Source organism: Haematobia irritans, chromosome 1 (assembly GCF_050003625.1).
Source record: "Haematobia irritans isolate KBUSLIRL chromosome 1, ASM5000362v1, whole genome shotgun sequence".
Lineage (NCBI taxonomy): Eukaryota > Metazoa > Arthropoda > Insecta > Diptera > Muscidae > Haematobia > Haematobia irritans.
In genome coordinates, this window is record NC_134397.1 from 159,950,205 (window position 1) to 159,965,446 (window position 15,242).

Consider the following 15,242-nt stretch of genomic DNA (forward strand, 5'->3'; position numbering starts at 1 on the left):
CCGGCTGAAATTTGGTACATGGTGTTAGTATATGGTATCTAACAACCATACAAAAATAGGTCTACATCGGTCCATAATTATATATAGCCCCCATATAAACCGATCACCAGATTTGACCTTCGGAGCCTGTTGGAAGACCAAAATTTATCTGATGCAGTTGAAATTTGGTACGTGATGTTAATATATGGCCTCAAACACCCATGCAAAAATTGGTCGATATCGGTCCATAATTATATATAGGCCCCATATAAACCGATCCCCAGATTTGACCTCCGGAGCACCTTGGAAGAGCAAAATTCTTCCCATTCGGTTGAAATTTGGTACGTGATGTTAGTATAGGGTATCCAACAACCATGCAGGAATTGGTTCCTATCAGTCCATAATAATATATAGCTCCCATATAAACCGATCCCCAGATTTGACCTCCGGTGCCTTTTGGAGAAGCAAAATTCATCCGATCTGGTGTAAATTTGGTACGTGGTGGTAGTATATGATATTTAACAACCATGTGAGTTGAAATTTGTGGATGACAGTCTTTCGTAGAAGTTTCTACGCAATCCATGGTGGAGGGTACATAAGATTCGGCCTGGCCGAACTTACGGCCGTATATACTTGTTATTACTTTTTTATTCATCGAAATCGGTTCAGATTTAGCTATTGCTGCCATATATATGTATCGCCCAATTTTCCCAAATTTATCAATCGATCTTCCTTAAATTTGGTTTACTCTAATCGTTTATAGTACTAACAATATGTGGAATAAAATCATGGAAATCGGCTCAGATTTAGATATAGCTCCGATATATATGCATTGCCCGATTTTCAAAAATTTAGTCGTAATAGCCTTATTTATAACCGATCTTATTTAACGATCCTCTCGATAAATCTGTCTCCTCCGGAAATGGCTACCTTCTGGCTCTCGGCCTTGCTCAGTCTTGGGAGAGTTCGTTTTCCTTCAGAGATAGATTACGGATCCGTTTACAGAAATTAAGAAGATAAGGTAGCTCTTAAAGGTATGTGTGTGTGTATGTACATGTGTATTTGACATGCCTCAAAAACTTTGTAGTAGATACCGAAAAATGAAAGTGGCGTTAACTGAGGCGAGCCGGCTTAGGTGTTTAACTGCGGCTCATATTTCTTTACCCGTCCTACCTGGTGACATACCAATATCAGCCCACGAATTACGAATCCTTTATCTAACCGTCATTACCTTTCGCACTATCGAAATGAAAGTTAGCAATTCATTTTAAAGTCGAATCAGTTTAATATGTATATTTAACAAACGGATGGAAAATTATACAAGTGGATAAGGGTTTAGTAAGCAATGAAATGGTAAGTACAAAAATCTATCGAATTATGACCTAATATTCTAGGATAATAAAGTTAGTGTAAATTTAAAGGTAAATTGTTGTTGTAGTAGTTCACGAGTAATAATGTAGTAAAGAAGTAATAATGAATATATAGAAATAATGAACATAAATATGGTCGGACTTACCCAAGATATCCCTCGCTGTCACCAGGCCTGTTGATGGAGGATCTTGAAGCCGTTTAAATGGTAGAAAATGTTTATATGAAATGATAAATATGTGTAATAATATGGACAAATAACTTAAATACTTATATAGTGTAAAAATCTGTATCAGTAGTAGTTATTTCCATCATCCTATGACGGGTTTAAAATTTTGCTCCTTTTCCTCTCGAGGTTTTCAACAATTTCTTTCTTCTTTGTAATTCAATTAAGAAGGCGATAATGAAATGAAGCTTTCTTCTTTGTAGTTTAATTAAGAAGGCGATATTGAAATGAGGCTCGACGTAGATTAAATAGTTGATTTAGATTTTGGTTTCAATAAAAGTTGACCCGTGCCCATTCAGCATTTTATCCTCGAACGTATTTCCAAAATGTCTCTCATTCAATTCTAGAGATTGGCGGCCGGGCGTGCTTCGCTTTTAAATTAAAAGTAGGCGATAATTGATATTATTGGTAATTTAAAATTCTTGGTGTCGGTTATTCAAAATTTCCTCCTTTTCTAAAGGCACATGGCTATTGAAATCTTCCTTTTTTTTCGTTTTCTTAGTTAAATTATTATAAAATTATTTCATTTTTATACCCTCCATCATAGGATGGGGGTATATTAACTTTGTCATTCCGTTTGTAACACATCGAAATATTGCTGTAAGACCCCATAAAGTATATATACTCTGGGTCGTGGTGAAATTCTGAGGCGATCTAAGCATGTCCGTCCGTCCGTCCGTCCGTCTGTTGAAATCACGCTAACTTCCGAACGAAACAAGCTATCGACTTGAAACTTGGCACCAGTAGTTGTTATTGATGTAGGTCGGATGGTATTGAAAATGGGCCATATCGGTCCACTTTTACGTATAGCCCCCATATAAAGGGACCCTCAGATTTGGCTTGTGGAGCCTCTAACAGAGGCATATTTCATCCGATCCGGCTGAAATTTGGTATATGGTGTTTGTATATGGTCTCTAACAACCATGCAAAAATTGGTTCACATCGGTCCATAATTATATATAGCCCCCATATAAACCGATCCCCAGATTTGGCTTGCGGAGCCTCAAAGAGAAGAAAATTTCATCCGATCTGGCTGAAATTTGGTACATGATGTTGGTATATGGTCTCTAACAATCATACAAAAATTGGTCCACATCGGCCCATAATTATATATAGCCCACATATAAACCGATCCCCAGATTTGGCTTGCGGAGCCTCAAAGAGAAGAAAATTTCATCCGATCCGGCTGAAATTTGGTACATGATGTTGGTATATGGTCTCTAACAACCATGCAAAAATTGGTCCACATCGGTCTATAATTATATATAGACCCCATATAAACCGATCTCCAGATTTGGCTTGCGAAGCCTCAAAGAGAAGCACATTGCATCCGATCCGGCTGAAATTTGGTACATGGTATTGGTATATGGTCTCTAACAACCATGCAAAAATTGGTCCACATCGGTTCATAATTATATATAGCCCCCATATAAACCTATCCCCAGATTTGGCTTGCGAAGTCTCCAAGAGAAGCAAATTTCATCCAATCTGTTTGTAATTTGGAACATGGTTTTAGTATATGATCTTGAACAACCGTGCCACAATTGGTCCATATCGGTCTATAATTATATATATCCCCCATATAAAACGTTCTCCAGATTTGACCTCCGGAGCCTCTTGGAGGAGCAAAATTCATCCGATCCGGTTAAAATTAAGATCGTGGTGTTACTATATGGTCGCTAACAACCATACCAAAATTGGTCCAATCACACAAAAATTGGTCCATATCGGTTCATAATCATGGTTGCCACTAGAGCCAAAAATAATCTATCAAAATTTTATTTATATAGAAAATTTTGTCAAAATTTTATTTCTATAGAAAATTTTGTCAAAATTTTATTTCTAAAGAAAATTTTGTCAAAATTTTATTTCTATAGAAAAATTTGTCAACATTTTATTTCTAGAGAAAATTTTGTTAAAATTTTATTCGGTTCATAATAAAATTTTCATCATTGTCAAAATTTTATTTCTATAGAAAATTTTGTCAAAATTTTATTGCTATAGAAAATTTTGTTCAAATTTTATTCGGTTCATAATCATGGTTGCCACTCGAGCCAAAAATAATCTTGCAAGATTTTATTTCTATAGAAAATTTTGTCAAATGTTTATTTCTATAGAAAATTTTGTTAAAATTTTTTTCTGTAGATTTTTTTGTCAAAATTTTCTTTCTATAGAAAATTTTGTCAAAATTTTTATTTCTATAGAAAATTTAGTGAAAATTTTATTTCTATAGAAAATTTTGTTAAAATTTTATTTCTGTAGAAAATTTTGTCAAATTTTATGTCTACTTTGTCAAACTGAATTATATACGTATTGGATCGATCTTTTTTGATTTAATATATACCACGTATGGACTTACATACAATTTAGAAGATGGTGTTAGGAGGTTTTAAGATACCTTGCCATCGGCAAGCGTTACCGCAACTTAAGTAATTCGATTGTGGATGGCAGTGTTTAGAAGAAGTTTCTACGCAATCCATGATGGAGGGTACGTAAGCTTCGGCCTGGCCGAACTTACGGCCGTATATACTTGTTTTTTTTTTTCTTTTTTGCAGGCTTCCTATTTCTCTAACAAAATTTTTCTAATAATTTTTTTTCAAACTCTCTGTTTCTATAGTTTCTAATATGACTCTTTTTTTTTAACTACTTTTCTCTATTCAATTTCAAAATTTTTCTCCAGTGTCTTTTCTTGCCCGAAAAGAATACGTACTTACACTTACTCGCACAGGGTAACATTCTGTGGTACCCAACATACCTGCAAAATATCGTTCAAATCGGTTTAGATTTAGATATAGCTCCCATATATATGTATCGCTTGATTTTCAAAAATTTCCCCTAATAATCTTATGCGAGTATGTATCGCATGATTTCTACATTTGTTTGGATTTGGTTACCATGACCGTTAAGACCCCATGGAAGGTTTAATATATTTCAACTAAATTGTATTTCCATACAATTTAGTACACATCTGGAGGATGCGAAATGTTCATAATGCCTTTTTTTCTTCTCTGGAACAAAATTTTCGGCAATATAATTTGCCGTTGTCTTTAAATAATGCTGTAATTTCAGGATCGTTTATTGCTCATTCCACAATGTTCGAAACTTGCTTTTTCTAAGAGGTCCGAAAAAAGTTATATCTTCTTAAGAAATTACGCTAAGCATATTTCTAGACCAAATTCAAGGAAAAAATTTGAAATTACATTGAATTTCCATTTCACTTAGACACAGACTGTGTATACCCACCATAGTATTTACAAAGATTAAGTTATCCATAAAATATGCACCAGGTATTTGTATTCAAGTTTTTCTCACATCACGACGATGGGGAAGGTGGCAATAAGACCTCCTATGCACAAGCAGGAGCTTGTAGTAAATGACGCCATCCTATACCACAACTTAATGCCTTTTTTCCATCGATTTTTCCAACAGTTCGTATCCATCAAAATGAGTGAGGAGATGAACGTGTGTTTACCGGTTGGATATGTCAGTGTGTGTATTTTATAGCCCATTTCGAAGTGTTATGGGCCATGATCATGTAGTATGTAGTATACTCCGGCAAATGTCTCGCAATGAAGCTGTTGTGTTGGTGTTTGTTTGTGTTTTCTTTCTTCAATGTGTTAATATGCATGGATGCTACCATTAGGTGTGTGTGTGTGAGAAAGTAAGTGTTTGTACTCATCTTTGATGTATGTGTGTGTGTGTTTGTATTCATTCGTGTTTTACCTCGTTTAGTGCCTATTTGTAACCATAGTTAAGTTTTTACTTCACAACTCTTTGCGGATGTAAAAAACTATGAAGAGTTTTATTATCCTAGGCATAAACGTGTACGAGACACTTAGCCAAGAATACACCTACACAAACACATGCACATTGTCATTCGCAAGTAAGCAATACATTTTCCTGGTAAATGTGACCATCTAGTATTCTGAAACAAATGCAGTTAGAAACAGTGATGTGAATGAGTGCAGAAAATTTTCTCATTGTTGCGAGAGGAATTGCATAATAAAGGAAAGACGTATTGATATCATTCTTCAGTCTGGATATACAGGGTGGCTGAAGTAAGGCACTATGTATCTCAGGCGCATTTAGTAAGACAGGAACAGACTCCCTTAATGTCATGCTACATCTATTGCCTTTAGACATTTTGGCCAAACAGTCAGCTGCAACAACGGCTGTGCGGTTGCGCGAGCTATCGCTGTGGTCGGAAAAAATGTACGGTCATAGTTCGGTCCTCAAAATAATGCCAGATGTGCCTAACGTAGTGGATTATACCCTGGCAAAACAACTTTTCGACGAAAAGTTTGAAACTCTAATTCCCAACAGTGAGGCGTGGTGTACACAGACCCCGGGGAATAAAAGATATATAGATTTCTATACTGATGGCTCCAAATTGAATGGACAAGTGGGGTTCGGAGTATATTCTAAAGATCTGGAAATTCGAATAGCGAAAAGATTACCTAATTCACTGTAGTGTTTTTCAGGCTGAAATATTAGCAATAAGAGAGGTGGCGAATTGGCTGAGAAGTAATGTTCCAACAAATATTGGCATTAATATATACTCAGACAGTCAACCTGCAATAAAATCCTTGGACTCTGTGTTCCTCAACTCGAAAACGGCCATCGACTGCCGCAAATCTCTCAATGAGATGGCTGAGCAGTACAATATTCACCTAATATGGGTGCCTGACCATAGGAACATACCGGGGAACTGCGAAGCGGATGAGTTGGCAAGGCTAGGGACTACCTTACATATTCCAGGGGAACTGGAATTTGTTGGTATGCCCCTAGCTACCTGCAAGCTCATGCTGCGTGAGAAGGCTGTTAGGATGGCAAATGTTCGATGGGAGAATTGCAAGGGTTGTAACGACACCAAGCAAATATGGCCCCATTTCAACTTAAACCGCACACTAGATATGCTAATGTTCTCGAGACGTCAGATATCACTCCTGATATCTGCTATAACGGGTCGCTGTCTGATAGGCGATTTTGCAAAAACTATTGGCGCGAAGTATAATGACTATTGTATGAGCTGTCATGATGCGGAGGAAAAAGAATCAATTAAACACCTCTTGTGTGAGTGTCCTGCATTTTGTGTAAAGCGCAAGCAACTTTTAGGAGCATATAGCTTCAGATTACTGGCGGATCTGGAAAACGTTAACTTAAGCAGTCTGCTAATGTTTTTGGAACAATCTGGTTGGTTCAACAAAGAAAAATAATCAAGAAGGTTCAGCGGTTAAAACTAGAAGTGCCCATATGTAATAGGTACTTTTAGTTAATGTGGTATCACAATGGACTGAATAGTCTAAGTGAGCCTGAATCTTAATCGGGCTGCCACTTTAACCTAACCTAAGGCACTATATTTTGTCCCTTTTTTAATTTTTATTGTTCATAAGCAAAAATGTGGGAAATAAATTAAAATTTTAGAATCGATTTAAATGTTTTAGAATTGACTACTTTTGTTACGAATAGCCATCTTGGAATGACCGACACTTTGGAATTTTAGTTGGAAACATTCAAACGGAAGTCGTATCCCACCCGCCTTATAGCTATACATTGCCCCTTCTGGTTACCACCTGTTCCGATCGATAACATATGACCTTGCTTATCATCGTTTTCATTCTTATGAGAAAACCAAAATTGTGTGAATTTACATTTCTATTTTACACACCCAATAGAAAACAAGTAAGGAAAGTCTAAAGTCGGGCGGGGCCGACCATATTATACCCTTCACCACTATGTGGACAAAAATTTGTGTTACCATCTCAACTACGTCGGTTAAGATATTTATATCTTAAGCGATTTGGAGACAATTTTTTATACTTCTAACAAAATCTCTAGAATTACAATTTAAATCGGCAAACGCCCTGGGATGAAACACAATGTTAGTAAAGCTAGAGCAATTTCAATGAAATTGTACAAAAAGATGTATTCGAGATAGAGAACAATTTGAATAATATTTACAATTTTTTCTACTTAGCAGTGACAATTTTACAGGGATGTTGGTTAGATCTCGCCAAGATATGTGGGTTGTGATATATTATTTGGCCAAGTCGGGCGATATTTCCACAAGTCGAAGCTGGCATTACAGTGTGTAGGATATGACTACGATATGGGGAAATCATCACAGAATTGTGTGTAAAATGTGGGTATTTTTCCCATATTTGTATAAACCGGAAGAACAAATATATGGAAGCTTTATCTAAATCTGAACCAAATTAGATCAAACTTGGCACACTTTAATAGCATATTAAATATATTCACGAGTCAATTGAAATTGGGTCTAAACTATAAAACATTCTACCATATTTCCCCAACTCTAGCGTGGGGGCTATATCAAAATCTGAACCGATTTTGACCAAATTTGACATGCATAGTTAGAATAATAATTCTGCTACATTTGCAAAATTTCACGTAAATGGGAGAATAATTTTGGTCTCCGTGGTCATATAGGGTGATACGGTCAAAATTTGGTCAAGGGAAAACGCGTGTAAATCGGTGAAATCGTTTATTTAAAAAATCAAATTAAATATCTTTTCCAAGTTCAATTAGTATAAAATTCAGGAAAAATATTCAGTTAGGCTTTCGCTTTTCCAAATCCGAATTGCCGGGCCTCACGCTTGACACCTGCCATCAGATTTTGTACAGCCACTTTGTCCACCTTCTTCGCCGCAGAAAGCCAGTTTGCCTTGAACTGCTGCTCGTCCTTAGCAGTTTGTTTGGTCTTCTTTAGGTTCCGCTTGGCGTGTTGGGAGGGTTCTTGTCCTTGGGAACCACCTGCGCGTTGTTGGCGGCGTACCACTCCATGGCCTTTTTACCGTAATGGCAAGATGCCAAATCCGGCCAAAACAGTACGGAACAACCTTGTTTCTTCAGGAAAGGCAGCAGACGTTTATTCGAACACTCTTTCACGTAAATTTCTTGGTTGACAGTCCCGGAAGCTATGAAAATGCTGCTTTTCAAGCCACAGGTCTGTAACATATTTCTTTGCGAACTTTGACAGTTTTATGTGCTTGAAAATATCTGCTACCTTTCCCCTTCCTTTTACCGTGTAAAACTCCTGTCCCGGAAGGTGCTTGTAGCCGGCTTTGACGTAGGTTTCGTCGTCCATTACCACGTAGTTAAACTTCGCCAGCATCGTCGTGTACAGCCTCCGGGATCGCGCTATGGCCGTCGTATTTTGTTTATCATCGCGATTTGGAGTCACTACCTTCTTGTAAGTCGATAGTCCGGCTCGTTTTTTTGGCTCGATGCACGGTTGTAGATGATACACCCAGCTTATTTGCAGCATCTCGGAGAGAGAAGTTAGGGTTTCGCTTGAAACTACCGGCAACTCTCTTTGTCGTCTCAGCGGCTTCCGGTTTTCGATTTCCCCCCGATCCAGACTTCCTGGCAATCGACAAACGTTACCCAAACACTTTAATTACATTCAACCGTTACGATTTGGCAACTTTTAGCGATTTTGCCAGCTTTGCGTGCGAGTAGCTCGGATTTTCGCGATGCGCGAGCAAAATTTTGATACGCTGCTCTTCTTGCATGGACGGCATTTTGACAACTGAAGAGTGAATTCCAAAATCAAAATAGGAGCAACATTCTACACACACACACCTTCAAAATGAGGGGTGTTAAGGATTTTTTAAATGCAAAATTGAAAGAAATACGTCAAGTTTATATTGACCAAATTTTGACCGTATCACCCTTTATGAGTGTAAATCGGACGAAAGATATATATGGGAGCTATATCTAAATCTGAACCGATTTCAAATAAATTTGGCACAATTAACGATACTATTAAACGTACTCCTTGTGCAAAATTTGAAGCAAATCATGGCTAAACTCTGGCTTTTGGAGCCATATATGCCCACATCGGACGAAAGATATATATGGTTACTGATTTCTTCCAAAATCAATAGGATTCTGTTCTGACTCAAACCAGAAATTGCGACCTAGACTCTGATTACAAAAATGTGTTCACTGACAGACGGGCGGACGGACGGACAGACGGACATCGACACAGGGACCCACTCTGACCAATATTGCCAAAGACACCATATGTCTATCTCGTCCCCTTTTGGGTCTTGCAAACATATGCACTAACTTATAATACCGTGTTCCACCGTGTGGCGCAGGGTATACAAATTAAGGCTATAAATTATAATTAATTAGATATTTAAGACTTTTTTCATTGTAAATCCCAAGGCATTTCTTAATTCAAAAATTTTTTCTTTTTTACAGATGCGATCATAGCAACAAAAAACCAATAAAAGGGTAAGTTTCTAAAGAATGCAAATTAAGTAAAAAGAAGTATATACCACCATAAGTTAGGCCAAGTCTTATCTTATGTATGTAGTGAATTGTTGATTTTTGGACGATTATCTCCTGCCAGGATAATCCCATCAAATGATAAAATGTCATTCAGATCTGCTTGGGTCCTCCACCCAGAGGCAAATCGGTCACAGTCTGAAAGAGGTTCTCTTACCAGTATCTTATTCCTTCTGAAAGATAATGTTGGACACTGGCGCATAAAATGGAATAAATCATCCGTAGCCTCAGGGTCCAAACACCATCTACAAATATCATCATTCGTTAGAATTATGGTATTTGTAGATGATATCCTACGATATGATTATAATATGGGTAAATCATCATTGAAATTGTGTGTACCATATAGTTATTCTGACCATATTTCCCCAAATCGGAAGAACATAAATGTGCTATATCTAAATCTAGATCGATTGGGATCCCAGCAAAAAAATTTGGAAGTTCTTCCAAAGGCACAACTTTAAAAGCACTTCCAGAAGATGCACTACCAATGATGTTCTTTATTTTAACTACCCAGGAAGTTCTTTTAATAAAATTTTTTATAACTTGGTTTTTTCATACTTTTAATGGGTAATTTTAACTTTTTTTGTTTCAAATAGGTAAAAACAGAGTAAGAATTCATTTAAATTTTGTCGAAAACAATCCGAATACCAATCTGAAAAAATTGTGAATTTTTGGAAATATTTGTAGTCAAACGTTTCCGACAAGCATTAGAATCCATTAAAATTATAAAAAAATTATAAAAATTATTTATTTGACAAAATATCACAGAATTTTTAAATTTACATCCAAAACATTGAATTCGGATCACACCTAAAGAAGTGATGCAAATTCAGTGCAACGACTGTTGAAATGGAGGACTTCCGTCCTATGACAAGCCCATGTTAAATTCATCGCTTCTGCGTCAATTTTCTACCACTTCCGGATCCAAAAAGAACATTTTCATTACTTTTTTGGCGACGCTTTTTTTGTTGGGATCATATTCAGAACATTGAAATAGAATTTTAAATCTGCTATTTGTGTTAAATATTAGGACAGTTTGACTAAAATCTAGTTGAATCCTGGGGGTAAAATATGGGTAATATAGCTAGATTTTGTCCAAATTGGACACATATTGCTACAGTATTAATTCTACTCTTTGTGCGAAATTTCTGAGTGGAAATATTCGGAGTGAAACTTACGCTGTTATATGAATCTAAATCGGGCGAAAGATATATATGGGAGCTATTTCTGAATATCTGAACCGATTTTTACCAAATTTGCCATACATATGGGAGCTAGATCTAAATCTGAACCGATTTCAATCAAATTTAGCCCACTTGACAATGCCATACATTGTAGTCTTTGGGTAAAATTTTAATCAAATTAAGGTGTTGGCCTCTGGGTCCAGCATTCAATAAAAAATTGAAAATTTTAGTAATTTGCAAAGCATTCTATGGAATTAAAAACTCCAATAGCCATAGGTTCAAATACGGTGGTGAAATTTTTATACCCTGCGCCACACTGTGGAACAGGGTATTATAAGTTAGTGCATATGTTTGCAATGTCCAGAAGGAGACGAGATAGACACATGGTGTATTTGGCAAAAATGCTCAGGATGGGCTCCTGAGTCAATATAGCCATGTCCGTCGGTCCGTGAACACATTTTTGTAATCAAAGTCTAGGTCGCAGTTTTAGTCCAATCGACTTCAAATTTGGCACAAGTATGTGTTTTGGCTCGGAATAAAACCTATTGGTTTTGGAAGAAATCGGTTCAGATTTAGATATAGCTCCCATATATATATATATATATATATATATATATATATATATATATATATATATATATATATATATATATATATATATATATATATATATATATATATATATATATATATATATATATATATATATATATATATATATATATATATATATATATATATATATATATATATATATATATATATATATATATATATATATATATCTTTCGACCGATATGGACTAATACGGTCCCAGAAGCCAGAGTTTTACCCCAATTTGGTTGACATTTTGCACTAGGAGTACAATTAGTAGTGTAGTCAAGTGTGCCAAATTTTATTGAAATCGGTTCAGATTTAGATATAGCTCCCATATATATCGTTCGCCCGATTTACACTCATATGACCACAGTGGCCAATCGTTTACTCCGATTTAATTGAAATTTTGCACAAGGAGTAGAATTAGCATTGTAGCTATGCGTGCCAAATTTGGTTGAAATCGGTTCAGATTTAGCTATAGCTCCCATATATAGTTTTCGCCCGATTTACACTCATATGACCACAGTGGCCAATCGTTTACTCCGATTTAATTGAAATTTTGCACAAGGAGTAGAATTAGCATTGTAGCTATGCGTGCCAAATTTGGTTGAAATCGGTTCAGATTTAGCTATAGCTCCCATATATAGCTTTCGCCCGATTTACACTCATATGACCACAGAGGCCAATTTTTTGCTCCGATTTAGTTGAAATTTTGCACTGGGAGTAGAATTAGCATTGTAGCTATGTGTGCCAAATTTGGTTGAAATCAGTTCAGATTTAGATATAGCTCCCATATATATGTTTTTCTGACTTCGACAAAAATGGTCAAAATACCAACATTTTCCTTGTAAAATCGCCACTGCTTAGTCGAAAAGTTGTAAAAATGACTCCAATTTTCCTAAACTTCTAATACATTTATATCGAGTGATAAATCATAAAAAAAATTTTGTGAAGTTTTCTTAAAATTGCTTTAGATTTAAATGTTTCCCATATTTTTTTTACTAACATTGTGTTCCACCCTAGTGCATTAGCCGACTTAAATTTTAAGTCTATAGATTTTGTAGAAGTCTATCAAAATCTGTCCAGATCGAGTGATATTTAAATGTATGTTTTGGGACAAACCTTTTTATATATAGCCCCCAACACATTTGACGGATGTGATATTGTATCGAAAATTTAGATCTACAAAGTGGTGCAGGGTATAATATAGTCGGCCCCGCCCGACTTTAGACTTTCATTACTTGTTTACTATATTGCTGATATTCTATACCTTTTTGAGACACATAATTGTCCAAAGTTTAAATGTTCACTTTAAACCGCCATATAGCTTATTTTCTGGTCCAAAAAAATTTCATTAGAAGTGGGCAAAGTTGTTGGAGGATCTCTTAAAAAGAAAGGATGCTCTTAAAAAAATGTTTGTGGAACAACTACCATTTTTTTCGATGGGTTATGGAAAACAAAATTATAGTGAATTTTGAGTGGATTAAATGAAAATTGCTTATAAGCTAGTATTATTTGATTAAGTTGACATATGGAAAGACAGATATATGAATATAGATGTCCATTGGTTTTATAAACACATACTTTCCGGACGCTCTGATTACACTAGTTTACACTCAAAATGTACCATTGATAAAAACCAACTTTTCTTATGTATTTTGAGCTGCTGAATTCGAAAAAAAAAAAATTTAAAGCGGAAAAGGTTCTTTGTAAAACACGATTTTTTCGAAAATTTTGAATTTTCGCATTGATAATTTTTGAACCACTTAACTTATCACAAATTCAATTGCACACGATTATTCGTCATCTTATAACCTTTCATTTAAGTATCAACAACGTTATAATCGAACGTTTCTAATTCGATATATATTGTGTTTAGTGAAAACAGAGCGAAAATTTAAAAATAACGGGATATCTAAAAACCGTTCCATAAAAATTTTTTTTTAAATTATTTTCGAATTCAGCAGCTCAATATACATAAGAAAAGTTGGGTTTTATCAATGGTGTATGATTTTTTTTTGTAAACTAGTGTTATTATTTAAAAATTTAATTAAATGCCACATTTTGTGAACATCTACAATGCAATGGTGAAGACTGTGAAGCTCTATGTTTTTCGTTCATTATTTCCATATTTTCCAAAATCCATTTAATTATTTCTTAAAATCCATGAGATGGAATTAATAAAAGAAATTAATAACAACATGAATGAATTTAAATGCTGTTTCAAACACCAAGAATAATTAATAACGTTAAGGATATATGACGTATAATAACATAACTGAGAGATTATGCTGCTAAAAGCAAAGTTACCATAATATGTTCTTCAAAAAAGAAAAAAAACACGATTTTCATCCCATCACAAAAGATGAAACTTGATCTTTCCCAAAGAAAACGGAATTTCAGGAATTTTGTAAATTTTATGAACAACATTAAATTTCTAATGAAAATTGAATTCTTAAAGAACTTGAGTGGCAGTATGTACTAAGCACCACTGCCATAAAAGAAGAGTTTTATGTATATTTTATTCATTTATTCTTCCTAGCCAGCCTCTGGGAGGACCAGTTAAACATAAAGTGACATGTGTACATCTTCTTCTCTATCAAAGGTTCACACACATTGTTGTACCAGTTCATTCCCTTTACCCCTTGAGGGGCACAGGGTTTTTTTTAAAGCTCTCATTGAAGCATAAATATAACCCAGCAAAAAAAAACAAAGTGTTCTTGAAGTGAAAAGAAATATGAAGATAAAAAATTAAAAGAAAATTGTTTTTATACAGTGTGGCTGATATGTATTGCAACTGATTTCATTTAAAAAATTTTTTTCCATTGACTGTTCATTTTATTGTTTAGAAGCTTCCAAAAGCATTTTGATCTTTTGCATTTAGAAATAAAATTATTCGTGATGGAAAATAAATGTATTCGTGATAGTGTGCTGAAAAAAGCTTGTCTGGTTCTTAAGAGTTTATCTTTACCCTAACTATTTTGGTATTGCGCAAAATAAGCGGAGAATTGAGGTGAGGATTTATTTAAGAAATACAAATATCAGAAAAAATCCAAACAGTGGTGGCCAGATTTAATCAAAATCTACGTCGCAGTAATAGAAAACTTACTCGTGAGCTGAACATATCGCGAGAACATAAACAGCACATGTTGAAAAATGAGCTCTTACACTGAAAAAATTATTGTCGTGAAGCCAAAGATTTCATGTCATAAAAATACGAATGCAAATTTTGCTTAGCGTAGAAGACACATTTCTCTAATATAAAGTTGGGAGCCACCGTGGTGCAATGGATAGCATGCCCGCCACCGTGGTGCAATGGTTAGCATGCCCGCCTTGCATACACAAGGTCGTGGGTTCGATTCCTGCTTCGACCGAACACCAAACAGTTTTTCAGCGGTGGATTATCCCACCTCAGTAATGCTGGTGACATTTCTGAGGGTTTCAAAGCTTCTCTAAGTGGTTTCACTGCAATGTGGAACGCCGTTCGGACTCGGCTATAAAAAGGAAGTCCCTTATCATTGAGCTTAACATGGAATCGGGCAGCTCTCAGTGATAAGAGAGAAGTC

The 15,242-nt window shown here is 35.4% G+C and overlaps 1 protein-coding gene across 1 annotated transcript in view; it reads left to right on the forward strand.

Annotated features, from left to right (window-relative positions):
• Positions 1 to 15,242, forward strand: part of 5-HT7 (5-hydroxytryptamine receptor 7) — a 566,265-nt gene that overhangs the window by 490,720 nt on the left and 60,303 nt on the right. Inside the window, exon 3 of the mRNA XM_075292052.1 lies at positions 9,806 to 9,838. The gene's annotated coding sequence lies outside the window, so the exon portion shown is untranslated. The remainder of the gene's footprint in view (positions 1 to 9,805; positions 9,839 to 15,242) is intronic.